Raw genomic sequence first — 13,127 nt, forward strand, 5'->3', positions numbered from 1 at the left:
TGTTATACAAGGGGACTTCAACAGACTTTCCCTCAAACACCCTAACCACTCAACTCCTCAGCCTACTCACTTCCCATGAGCTACTCTTCCACCCTACCTCAGCCACACATAAAGATGGTCATACCCTTGCTATCAGCCACAAATGAATCCTTCATGTCCAAGAATCCCCAAGTCCCTTTATCTGACCATAATCTATTGGCTTTCCCCCTTTCCCTCTGCCTTCCCTTAGTAAACCTTCTTTATCCACACTGTGACCTCTAATCCTTCAACCTCTCAATTTCCTCCCAGGCCATCGTCCCCAACACTAGCCACTCTCTCCTATTTTCCCCATTTTGACCTCAATTCAACTCTATATTGTCCTTTTTTTTTTTGGATCTCCATTCCCCTTATCATTTCACTAATCTTGCCCTGCCAAGCCTCGACCTCGAATTACTCCCACCATTTGCTGCCTTCCTTCTTATACATATGCAGCTGAAAGAAGGTGGAGAAAAATCACACAATCATTCTGAGTCCACTACAAATTTATGTTATACAATCTCAGTTGGGCCCTCACCACTGCCAAGCAATGTTAGTATATATCCCTATCAACTCATTCTCCCACTTTCCCCAATGGCTCTTTCAAACCTTTTTATCTTTCTTCCCGATTTCCCATTGCTTCCCCTCCTCCCACCCTCCAAGCTGAGATCCTTGCCTTATATTTTGTAAAAAAAAAATTGAGGACATTCACTATAAGCTCCCTCTCCTCCCCTCTTCCTCATCTCCTATTACTCAGTTGCCTTCTGCCCCTCTCTCCTCCTTTACCCCTGTCTCACATGAAGAGGTGGCCTTACTCCTTACCAAGGCTAACCCCTCTATCTGCTCAAGTGATCCCATTGCATTTTGAGTCCTCCAGAAAATTACACCCTCAGTCATCCTCACTCTATCGCTTATTTCCAATCTTTCTTTGCCTACTGGCTGCTTCTCTACTGCGTACAAACATGCCCATATCTTCCCCATCCTGAAAAAATGCTAACTTGGTCCTTCCATCTCTGCTAATTTTCTTCCTTTATCTCTTGTGCCCTCCTTGAAAAGGCCATCTACAATAGGTACCTCCACTTTGTCTGTTCTCACTCTCTTCTTAATCCTTTACAATCCAGCTTCTGACTTCATCATTCCATGGAAACTGTTCTCTCCAAACTTATCAATGATCTCTTAGTTGCCAAATCCAATGGCCTTTTCTCAGTTCTCATTCTCCTTTGACCTCTATGTAGCCTTTGACACTGCTGATCACCCCTCTCCTTGACATTGTCTTCTTTCTAGGTTTTTGGGACACCAATCTCTCTTACCTCCTCCTACCTATCAGACCACTCCTTCTTAGCCTCCTTGGTGGGTCCTCCTCCAGATCATGCCCACTAACCATAGGTGACCCCCAGCACTATGTGCTGGGCCCTCTTCTCATCTCTTCTCCCTCTATACCACTTCACTTGGTGATCTCATCAGCTCCCATGGATTGAATGACCATCTCTAGGCTGTTGATTCTTAAATCTACCTATCCTGCCCCTACTTCTCTGCTGACCTCCAGTCTCACATCTCCAACTGCCTTTCAGACATCTTGAACTGGATGTCTGGTAAACTTCTTAAACTCAACGTGTTCAAGATGGAACTCATTATCTTTCCCCTTAAACCCTCCCTCCTTCCTACCTTCCCTATAACTATAAAGAGCAACACTTTGAGCCAGTGACAGTGGCCTCTTTGCTGTTCCTTGAACATTTTTCAGCTCTGAGCATTCTTCTCTGGCACTCCCTGATGTCTGGAATGCTCTTCCTCCTCCTCTCTGCCTACTAACTTCCCTGGTTACCTTCGAGTATCAACTAAAATCTCATCTTCTAGAGGAAGCCTTTCCCAATCTCCCTTAATTCTAAGACCTTTCTTCTTTTAATTATTTCCTATTCATCTTATATATAGTTTGTTTGTACATATTTGTTTAGGGGCAGCTAGGTGGCTCAGTGGATAGAATGCTGGACCTAGAGTCAGGAAGAGGCATCTTCATGAGTTCAAATCTTACCTTAGACACATAGTAACTGTCTCTGAATGCAGCCTCACAACAGCCTGATAAAGTGAGTGATGTTATTATACCCATTTTACAGATTAGGAAATTGAGGTCCAGGGAAGTGAAGGGACTTGTCAAGGATCCCAAAGCCAATAAGTGTCAGAGGAGGGGATTTGAACCCAAGTCTTCCTGACTGAATAGTGGACAAAGCACTGATGTGGAGGACTTAGGCTCTACCATTTAGTGCCCTTTTTTTTTGGTTAAATGAAAGAGTTGGTCAAAGAGGACCTCTAAGATCCCTTCCAGCTCTCAATCACAATGAAACAGTTCTAGCCATTGTCCCACCCCTCAGTGCTCAGGCCTCAAGTCAGCTTCCCAGTGTCGAGATAGCTTTTGCAAGTGGGCTGTTATTCCCTGCTCCCAGATCCCCCACAACCTGTTTCAGGTCCCATGCAAGATGGTTCGATTATTCCGCACACACTTGAACTTGATGGCTCTGTTGGACTTCCAGGCAAGACTGAATGGCATCCTCCAGTAGGTAGGGAAGGGCTTTGGGGCCTTGAAAGTATAGGAGCAGACCTGTCATTGCCATGCCATGGCTCAGCCTAACATGTTCTCTCTCTCTGCTGGAAGTCACCTCAGCCGCCCCTATCTAACCTCTTCTTGGTTGGGCCACCACTTCTCCTTCCTTCTTTCTTTTCTTCTTTCTTTCTCTTTCTCTCTTTCTTTCCTTTCTTTTTCCTCAATCACTTCCAAGTAAGTCATGACAATTCATTTTCTTCTCAACTTCTTGCAGTCTGACTTCCAAGACCACCAGTTGAAGGAAACTGACCTCTCTGAGCTTACTAATGATTCCTTAACTGCTATACCTGATGACCTTTTCTCAGCCCCCATCCTTCTTGGACAATTCGCTTCTCTCTAGGCCTCAGTTTTCCCTTCTCTAAAATGAAGGGACTGGTGTCTGCTGGGATGATGTCTGAGACCCCTTCCAACTTGACAAAGCCCCTTTGGTTCTGACAAAGGTTTGTGGCAGCCTGATGCAGAAGGAAGAGCCATTGGAGCCAGCAGACCTGGTTTTGATCTTGGGCCTTCCCCTCTCTGGGCCTCGTTTTCTCCACCTGTAAAACTGAGGGTGTTGAACTAGCTCCCTTCCATTTCTACAACTTCTGTGGACTGATGTTGACTGAATATTGAATCTAACTGGTGTCCTCATCAAAGACAGCTGACTCATGGATCAAGGAATAATCATGTATTAAACACCTACTATGTGCAAGCCATTGTTGTAGGACTAGTGATACAAAGACAAAAAACATGAAACAGCCCCTGCCTCCCAGAATCTTACATTCTACTGAGGGAAACAGCCTGTTTGTCTCTAAGTGTATGCAAAGGTAATTTAGGGGTAGGGAGGGCCTTAGCAATTGAGAAGATCAGGAAAGGTCTCCTGTAGAAAGAAGGTGGTGCTTGAGATAAGCTTTGAAGGAAACTGGGGAGTCTAAACCAGAGGCACAGGGAGAGGACATTCTAGGCATAGGGGACAGCCTGTGCAAAGACATGGAGGTGGGAGATGAAGTGTTGTACCCAGGTTGTTCCTCTGATGAAGGAGTGTCATGTATACTGAGGCTTAGACGAATGTTGGTCGAGTCTGCCAAGGGGCTGCGCATTGTCTCCCCTGAGCCATTACTGCTTGCCCAGAGGAACACAAAGACCAGACCTAGGCCCTTCAGCTGGCACACGACGTAGAGAAAGTGGTTGAGTGAACTTCTGACCTATTTCATGGCTTCCTTAAATCTAAAAGAATGACCCATGTCTGTTAAGGAAAGCTAGATACCTGGCTAGTTGGAAATATGCCATCTTGGCCTCCAAAGGCATTCATATGAGTCTCCCCACCAAAATGACCCTTTCCTCCCCTATCAGAGTCTCTTCAGAATTCTGAATGCTCACCTCTCCCTCAGAGGGTCCTAGTAATTGGTTTTCTCTGAATTCATTTGACTTCGCTGCTGCTGTTTCAAGGTATTTCTCATTTATGTTTCTTCATGTTCTAGCCCTTTCTTGAGCCTGGGTTTCAGGCTCTACCCCCTGAAATGCCCAGTTCCTCCATTGGATGGAAAACTCCCTGAGGACTCAACTAGGTCCTCCATCTTCCTCTGCCCCAAGCCCCTTAGATGGGGTTCTGGTGGCTCATGGAAGGCCTGCCATCAATAACCTGACATTGGCTGCCTGCTGGCAGGAAGGGTGTAAAGGGCCCCACTCATGCCTGTTGCACGTTAAATGATCTTGTGATACGGTTCACCAGTTCTGGAGATGTATTTATCAAGGCTGGCTGTGACTGCACAAAGATTTGGTTTGCTAGAGGCCATGGCCACACTCAATCAAACTGAGAGGGTTACTCCAGATGAGTACACTTGACTTATAAAGAACTGGGAGAAAGGTACAGTAGCAAGAGCGCCCTGGCTGCAAGGCAGCTTCAAAGGTGACTTTTCCTGGGTGGCCTTGAGCCAGCAGCGACTTTGCCCTTGTTAATCTAGTGGAAGTCAGGTACCTTGGTGAAGGAGACATTGAGCTTGTAAATCACACTCCTGCTGGGAGGAAAGAAAGGAAGGAAAGAAGGAAGGAAGAAAAAAGGAAGAAAGAAAGAAAGGAACGAAGAGAAAGCAAGCAAGCAAGAAAGAAAGAAAGGAAGGAAGGAAGGAAGGAAGGAAGGAGGGAAGGAAGGAAGGAGGGAAGGAAGAAAGGAATAGATTAGAATTACTTTCCCATACTGCAGGTAGGTTTGAAGGGGCTTCTTATTTTAAACATTATTTTGTTTCCCTTCCAAATCCCTCCCTCTCCAATAGAATATAAGTATCTTAAGAGGGGGGACTGTTTGGTTTTGTTTTTGTATCCCCAGCCCCTAGCATACAGTAGGCATTTAATATGTTTTTTTTTTTTTGACTAGGCAATGGGGTTAAGTGACTTGCCCAGGGTCACACAGCTAGTAAGTGTTATGTGTCTGAGGACAGATTTGAACTCAGGTCCTCCTGACTCCAAGGCCAGAGCTCTATCCACTGCACCAACTAGCTGCCCCGTTTAATATATGTTTGTTGAGTTAAAATGAACCATAATACCGTGCTCAGAAACTGTCCATGGCTTCCCGTTGCCTCCAGAATAGTCTGGGCTCTTTAACCTAGCACTGCAGACTGTTCTACAATATTCTGCATCATGTGTTGACCCCATCCTGTCCTATTCTGTCCTTCTCTTGCTAGGCTTGTCTCTTCTCTATCCTCCACATACTGTTCTCTTTTTCCCCTTAGTGCCTTTGCTCATGGCACTAGCTTTGTTCTCCCTCTTCTTTTCTTCCTTTCTAGCTCCTACCCATGTGTCAAAGCTCAGTTCACACCCAGCCCCTTAGGGCTGGTGTCATCCATGGCAGTCTCTGAGGTCCTATGACTCTTAACCTCTTAACCAGTGGTGTGAAACTCCAATAGAAATGGATCCCTACTGGATGCATGTTGATTTTGATAACCACAAATTCACATTGTTGATGGTTGAATTGTATTTTTATTTATTTTGTTAAACATTTGAGTCTGGTTCAAGTTGTACACTGGGGACCTCTGCTCTAAGCCACTCATTGGGCATTTAGTCAAATTCTGCCTTTGACATTACTCTAACACTCAAATGAATTTGTGATCTTGTCTGTGAAGGTATCCCCTCCAACCCATCGACATCTACCCATCCTGTATGGTGCTTGTCCACTCAGTGTGCTGGGACTCTTGCTGGATTTCTCCTGCCCTTTGGCGATGTCAGTGAAGCACATAGGCTGCCCGTGGCCTATCTTAACTCTTGCCATGTCTTCTTTTTGGAGCATACACGTCTTTCCCTAATGACATCCTTTACTCCAGTGTTTCCTGTAAGTTCCATACGTCTTTCATGTTGCAGCCCACTCACACCAACCGAATATCTCTCCATTGCCCTCTGAGTGATACCAATTTTTAATTCTTTGGAAACTGGAACAACATTGGAAGCATATTGCTATTTAAAAGATGGATCTTTGTTTCTGGTGGGGAGTTTGAGGTCACGAAAAGAGCTTTACAATTAGTTTCCCATAGGGCACCCAGGCTACTCTCATTTAGTTCTGGGCCCGATTCATTCCACATTTTTGCCATACACATCTATATCTATACATATACAGGCACACCCATAGGCTGTCCATCTAACTTCATGTCATAATGTGTACCATAGACATTCTTATCTGCTTGGTTTTTCCTGTGTGGATGGTCATGCCAGACTCTTCTAGAAGGTTGTGCAATATTCTAGGGCTCAATACAATCGGCAAAATGTCATGTGCAGACAGGAGTGTCTGAAAGAGCTCTCCATCCATAAAGAGTCCCTCTTCCACTTGAACTCTGCCAGATTTCATAACAGTACTGAATACTTTTGGTGAACATGTATCTCTCTGTTTTATGTTAATGATCAGAGGTCCATCAGAAACAAATTTGTGTCTGTTATATCTTTCGGGGAATTTTGAATAAGTTTGAGGTACGGAAGGAGCACCTTGTAGGAAGAAAGAGACTTTAAGGCCACAGGCTTTCTATCAAATCAAATACTTTTTAAAATAATCAATAAACAATAAGTACAATGGGATCTTGTATTCTCTTCATATTTTAGTCAATTGTGTGATGATAAAGATGGGGTCTGGTCTAGAATACTGATTGCAAAGGTTGCCTGTGCCCTTCTAAAGCCCTCAGCGTATCTATATAGTATTTTTGTATTTACTTTGTATAAATTTTGTATTTATTTATCTGTGAACATAGTATCCCCCCCCCCAGGAGAATGTAAGCTCCCTGAGGGGAGGGACTGTTTTGTTTTTATCTTTGTATCAGCCTAGTAAAGGGTCATACATATAACAGGCACTTGCTCAATCTCCATCCATTTGTCTTTGTATTACCAGTGCCTAGCACTGTACCTGGTATGTTATCTAGCACTGCAAATGGATTGATGATCTCGTCAACTTGGTTGCCAGCGATGCAGATTACAACCCACCCATTTCTGCCCATCCTGTATAACTCTCGTCCATTCATTCACCATAGGAGCCTCCTTTTGCTGGACATCTTGAAAATGCCACTGGGCTATGAGGTCTGCCCATCAAGTAACCATTGCCCTCACTGTGTGACCGGCCTATCTCCTTGTTTCCCTCAGATATTTCTTTGATGACATCTTTGAAACCTCTTCTTGCTTTGAAATGTGTTGCAGCCAAGAACCTCTCTGCTGCCCTCTGGGGCATCCTTAATGGTCAGGTCTTTGGAGGCTTTGGAGTGCTCCGGGTCATGCAACTATATAGCAACATTCAGTAGGCATTTACTAAATGTTTATTAACTTGAATTGAATTATGATGTCTTGCATGTTGTTATCTTGTGTTATTTTACATTTTATGTGTGTCAAACTTGTCTCCCAACTATATTGGGAGCTTCTGGGGAAGGAGATTGTGCTTTGGCTTCTTTTTGCAGCATTCAGTTATAGCCAGGCTAGGGCTCTGAATGCAGTAGGCCTTGAATGAATGCATATCGAATGACTACATGAATGAATGACTGATTAGCTCCTCCTCTTGTTCACATTTCCCATGGGCTTGGGCCTGGTGATTCATCACAGATTGTAATGCCTCTGTGATTTAGACCTGAATGATTCCCATGGTTTGAGATAGAGAAACTGAGGCCCTGAGAGAGGGAACAGGGCGGCTCGTGGGTGGGACTTTGAAATCCTGTTTTAAAATCCTCTGTCCCTGCCTCTTCATTGTCTTTGGATGGCCCACTGCAATGAATTCTCATTTTTTTCATACTCCTACAGCCAAAGCCTGGCTAAGGGGGCTGGCTTGGGTGGGTGGGGTGGTGGCATCCGAGCTCAACCTCATTAATCCAGTCACTCAGACACAATGAACTTGACCTTGAAGCTACTTGGTGTCTCACTTTCAAGAGTCTCTTCTGCCCGAGGCGGCCAGCAAAGGGCTGCTGAGCCCTGGCTCTTGCCTCGGTTGCACAGCTTGCCAGAGATCAGGTATGGTGGGGCCACCAGCTCTGGCTCAAGAGCCCATCCCGTGGGGTGGCCCTGAAAGTGAGACGTTTGTCGTCCCAGGTGATCTCTTGGCCCCACACTTTAACCTGCTTAACTACATGAGCTGTGTGGCCTGTGAGCTATAAATGGAATTTGGGTCTTTCTAGCTAAAAATACTCCGTGTGTTGCCTGGAGAAGCATGTGTTCGTGGATGGGCTGTGGATGAGGTCTTTCTGTTTTCATGATGTTGGGTATGATTTGCAGTCAGTTCTACTGCTCATAATAGGTTTTCATTTTTCACGATTGGATTTCTTTGTCTTGGTGACTGGTATGTGTGTTGCCCCATGAGAGTGGGTTCCTGGGACTTTGTGACTTTTTTTTTTTAACTTTGTAGCCCTTTAATGCAAAGGAAATTTTTTTTGGGGGGGGAGGGGAAATCCTCAAAGACAATGAAATCATTTTAAAAATATGCTTACAATCAAATATATCCTCTGGTAATTTGGTTTGTAGGAAATGGCCAAGCTCAGTGTTCTAAACAGAAGCTTTTCAATAATTCATTGTCATCTCATTGATGGGCAAGCCCCTTGGCTGGGCTGGGGAGGGCAGGAGGGCCCTGGCACAACTGGCCTGAATCGCTGCACCTCCATCCTGGCTTACCAGGCCCTTCCAGGCCTCACTGTGCCCTCTTTGGGTCAATGGAGCCTCATGGAGCTATAACTGGGAGGAACCTTGGAGGTCATCTCAGCCAATCTCCTCATTTTACAGTTAAGGAAACTGAGGCCCAGAGGTCATGCAGGCACATGCAAGTTGCAGAGTTGGGTTCCAAACCCAGGTCCACTGACTCCAAATTCAGCCCCCTTTTTTTTCCTGACCCTAGACAGCAGAGCTGACTTCTCCCCCTCCTAATGTTTTTAGGATGTTGGTTAGATTTGTGCTGTCCCCCTTTATCCACTCAAGTGCTATGACAGCTTCATCTGGAGACCTTCAGGTGGTTGTGCCCCACTCTTTCTGGGAGGACCTGGAGATGAGATGAAGGGCTGGGATGTCAGTCTTCTGCTGAAAATATTACCTTTCCAAAGTCATCCCATTGTGTGGATGCAGGCTGTGCAGTGTATGTGGATGGGAGGAATTGGGGAGTGTGGTACAATAAGAAGAACACAGAGCCGGCCCTCAGGAGCCCTACCTCAAGCCCTGGCTTTGCCACTAACTCTGGGCACTGGTCATTTCCCCCCTTCCAGGCTCCTCTGGAAGATGTGAGCCATGTGCCCCATGATCTTGGACAGTCTCTGGCTTTAGTGGACATCTTGAAGTGCCCTGGAGTAAAGTCATCATCTTTCTGGAGTTCTTTTCTCTTTAGAGGGTCATCGATGTAGAAAGAGAAAGGACCTTAGAGGTTACTGAGGCTACTTGCCCCCTTATTTTAGAGGAGAAAACTCAGAACTTCAGTGAAGTAAAATGACTTGTCTAAGGTCCTTCAGGCAGGACATAGCAGAGGCAGTATTCGAACCCAAGTCCTCTGACTCCAGAGCGAGGGTTCTACCATATTTCTACTGCTATTCTATGACTGGTGGCCATGTGGCATCATTGGAAAACTATTGGTGTCAAAAAGATGGGCCTTTGTTTCAAGGAGAAGCTTGAGGACATGACAAGCCCCTCATGCTTCCCTCTTGCCTCCCTCCTCCTATGACCTTCTGGAGCCAGCTCACTGGCCATGCTAATGAGCCAGCTGGAGACTTTATCTGTCCATCTTACACCCCTACAGTGTTAATGCTTCCTGCCTTGGGAGGTGCTCAGCTGGAGCCCCAGCTCTTTGGGGAGTACATCGATTGATCTTCCTGCAGTGACCCCCCCAGTGCCACTGATTTGGTGTCAGCTCCTTGGTAGGCCCCCAAGTGGATGTGATGGTAAATTTCACTGGCCCCATTGTTTGCTTGTTAATTGTCAGACTCTCTCCATATACCCTGTTCTCTCTGCCAAAGGCCTCAACAATCCAGTGTGTGAGCCCGGGTTCCCATTGGGCGGACTGCATTTCTAAATAAAATGTGTGGCATTTTTCCAATGTCTATCTCTCGAAAAGAAAAAAATAGCCAATGGCTCTGGGCCTCCAGCTCTATGCCCCCTGGGAAGGGAAGCCACTTCTGGGCCACCCCCAACATCTTGTGGAGAGCTTTCAATGTGGTGCTGGTAAATGTTTAACAATCAGCTCTCTGGGGAGAAATGTGCTCAAGACACACTTTGAAGTTTAACTTTCATTATTGACATTTCCTCCATTCCTTTCTTAAGTCTAGAGACAATCAGCAAAACCATAAATCAAGCCTTGATTTGTAGCTTGTAGATTTCCAAGGTGTAAATTTTCACACTGAAAATTTAACAATAGGCTTTCCCAAGTTGGTGTGAGCAGGCTCCGGCACACCCCTGATTGGCTTCCCTCTCCTTCTTTCCTTCCCAAAAGGCAGAAAAAAGTGACTCATGAGTCCCCAGTTCAGTTCAACAGGCATTTACTGGGTGCTGCGTTGTGCCTGGCGCTGGTGATGCAAACCCCCAATGTCTCCCATGGAAGCTCTTCTTTCCTATTTCAGTCTTCTTTCTTCCCAGGACTCTTTTTTCCCCCAATCTCCCTCTCAGAAATAGCACCCAAAGGCTTCTGGGAGTTGTAGTCCAGAGAGACTCCATGGCTCCCCAGATTTGGATGTCCCAAAGTCTTCTCAGGGAATACAGGTCCTTTACAGATCAGCATTGTGAGCCCTGACAGGGGAAGGAAAATCCTGACCTGGGTTTCCACACCTGTCTAATTGAGAGATTCTGGGGCAAGAGCCCTGAAATGTCCAGATTGCCAGAGACCTTCATTTACATTCCGGAATAGGCTCCTTAATGCTCCTGAGAGGTTGCGGGACCTCTCCACTGAAAGGCTCAGGGGGACGTTTAGAATGGAGGCTTGAATCTCTTTGTAATCAGCCAGTCCTGGGTGTTGTCTTGTCTCCCTCCTTAGCCAACCTTTCCCCCCCCTTCCACTTCCCGATCAAGTGCTGCAAACCCAAATCCCAGAGATGCTAGTTGGAGCCCTGCTGGATGGCCATGTTGGCTCAGTTGTTCTTCTTATCTAAGTGCTGGGGTCAGGGGTCCGTCTACCTGGCAGTCCCCAAGCTGTGAATCACTGGAGAGCAGAAGCTCCTGCTAGGAAGACTCGCCATGGGCCTTTTTACTGAGACTCAGTATTTAGCATCTGATCTCTGGGAACTGATCTGAGTGTCCTAGCTTTGGCTACAGCAGGCTGCCCATAGTTTCTGACTAGAGGAGTCCTTTCTGCAGAGGGAATCTCTGAACCCCATGCAGAGAGACCCCCATATTCTAGAAATCACCCCTCCCCCAGAAGCCCCTAGGCAAATGTTCCCTCCCCAGGTGTTCCAGTCTAGCCCCTGCAGAGCTATAACCAGAAATTCTTGTACCAGGGACAAATTCAGTTGTGGGGGTGGTGGGGGTATCCCAGAAGATGATTCACCCTGGGTGCAGAGAGGTGGCAAACTGTCCCCCAGAAAGTCAGGTTTACATTCCCAATAATCATCCCCTCAAGTCCCAGGAGGAAGGAACACAGTGGCAGGGAGAAGGTGGCCCTCTGAAGAAAGGTTCCATCAGGATTGTAACGGTGGTGACTCAGGACCAGGTCAGGGGTGGAGAAGAGGCCAGGTGCCCCAGCTAGGGAGGGCAAAGCTCCAGACTTTGTTACTGGTTTATCGTCACTCCAGTTGCCCATGCTTTTCTACCACCAAAATCAAGTTTGCTTAGGTCAGGCTCAGAGACCAGAGGTCCCAAGTTTCCTTTCTAGTGATAGTTTAGAAAAAGAGCAATCTGGCTAATGGAAAAGGAGGGTGTCAGGGCAGCCTGAGAGGCACTGCCGTGGCACCTTTCTTTTTAAGGTGGGATCCAAGCCATTATCTGGGTAGTGAGGAGGGGAGACTCTCGCCTTAGATTTTGTGCTTGGCTTCCTCATTGCCATGTAGAACAATGCTCCACATATTTTGCACAGGGCTATTACAGAGGTGGTAGGTGATTGGGGCGGAGTGAGAGGATGGATTCTCTCAGTCCTATCATGTGGCAGAACAATCCATCATGAAATGCATGGAGGGCCCTAGGGAAACTACTGAAGGATTAGACCAAAGGAGTATTGCTTGATGTGGTCACTGAGTTACTTTGTTGGCATTTCAGCAGAAGAGAACAAGGCTGCTAATGGGGGGGGCCGTCCACCTCCTCCCCATAAGCACTTGGGGAACCTCAATATTAAGAAATTACACCAAACCTTCAAGAGAAGCCTGTTTTGTGTAGAAAACAATCAGAACAGAGAATGCTTCACTTCTTTCAAAGTAGCTTTATGTCTTCATTGTTTATCTCTGCTGATATACCCTTTTCTGTTTCTGGCAGACTGAGGGCTGTTGGATAGCAGAATCCCCAGGACATCTTCTCCCTTGGCTAGAGGGGGTGGGAAGTGGTGCTGGAGCCATCTCCCCAAAGCATGCTGGGACCCTCCCAAAGCATGCTAGGACACAGGAGGTTGGCTGGAAAGTTATCCTTGTGGCAAGTGTGGAGTTTCCCAAGGTGAATCTATTCAATTTCAAATCAATTCACCTAACACTTCTTAGAGGGTGACAGGCAACCTGATCACATGGATTGAGGGGAGGTCTTTGACATAGAAGACCTCCTGCCTCTCACACGTGCTATCTGAGTGACCCTGACCAAGTCACTGAGACTCTTAGTGTCCCAGGCAACCTCGTGGAGATTCTGATTTACACACAAAGCGATGCCCAGGAGGGTGTTGGTAAAAGGCTAACAACCAGATTGTTGGGGGGGGGGACAGGAGAAAGGACCATGACACGGCTTTAAGTTTAATTTACATTATTAAAATTTTCTCCATCATTTTCTGAAGTTTAGAAGATCAACAAAACAGTAGCTAAAGCCCTGGGTTGTAGTACTTGCCAGTTTTTGAGGTGGAAATATGCTGAAAATTCAATAATCGGCTTTCTGGAGCCAGTCCGAGCTGGCTCCAGCATACCCTTGCCTACATCCTTGCAGTTGAGTTTCT

Source organism: Phascolarctos cinereus, unplaced genomic scaffold (genome assembly GCF_003287225.1).
Source record: "Phascolarctos cinereus isolate Bilbo 61053 unplaced genomic scaffold, phaCin_HiC Scaffold_8;HRSCAF=390, whole genome shotgun sequence".
Taxonomy (NCBI): Eukaryota; Metazoa; Chordata; class Mammalia; order Diprotodontia; family Phascolarctidae; genus Phascolarctos; species Phascolarctos cinereus.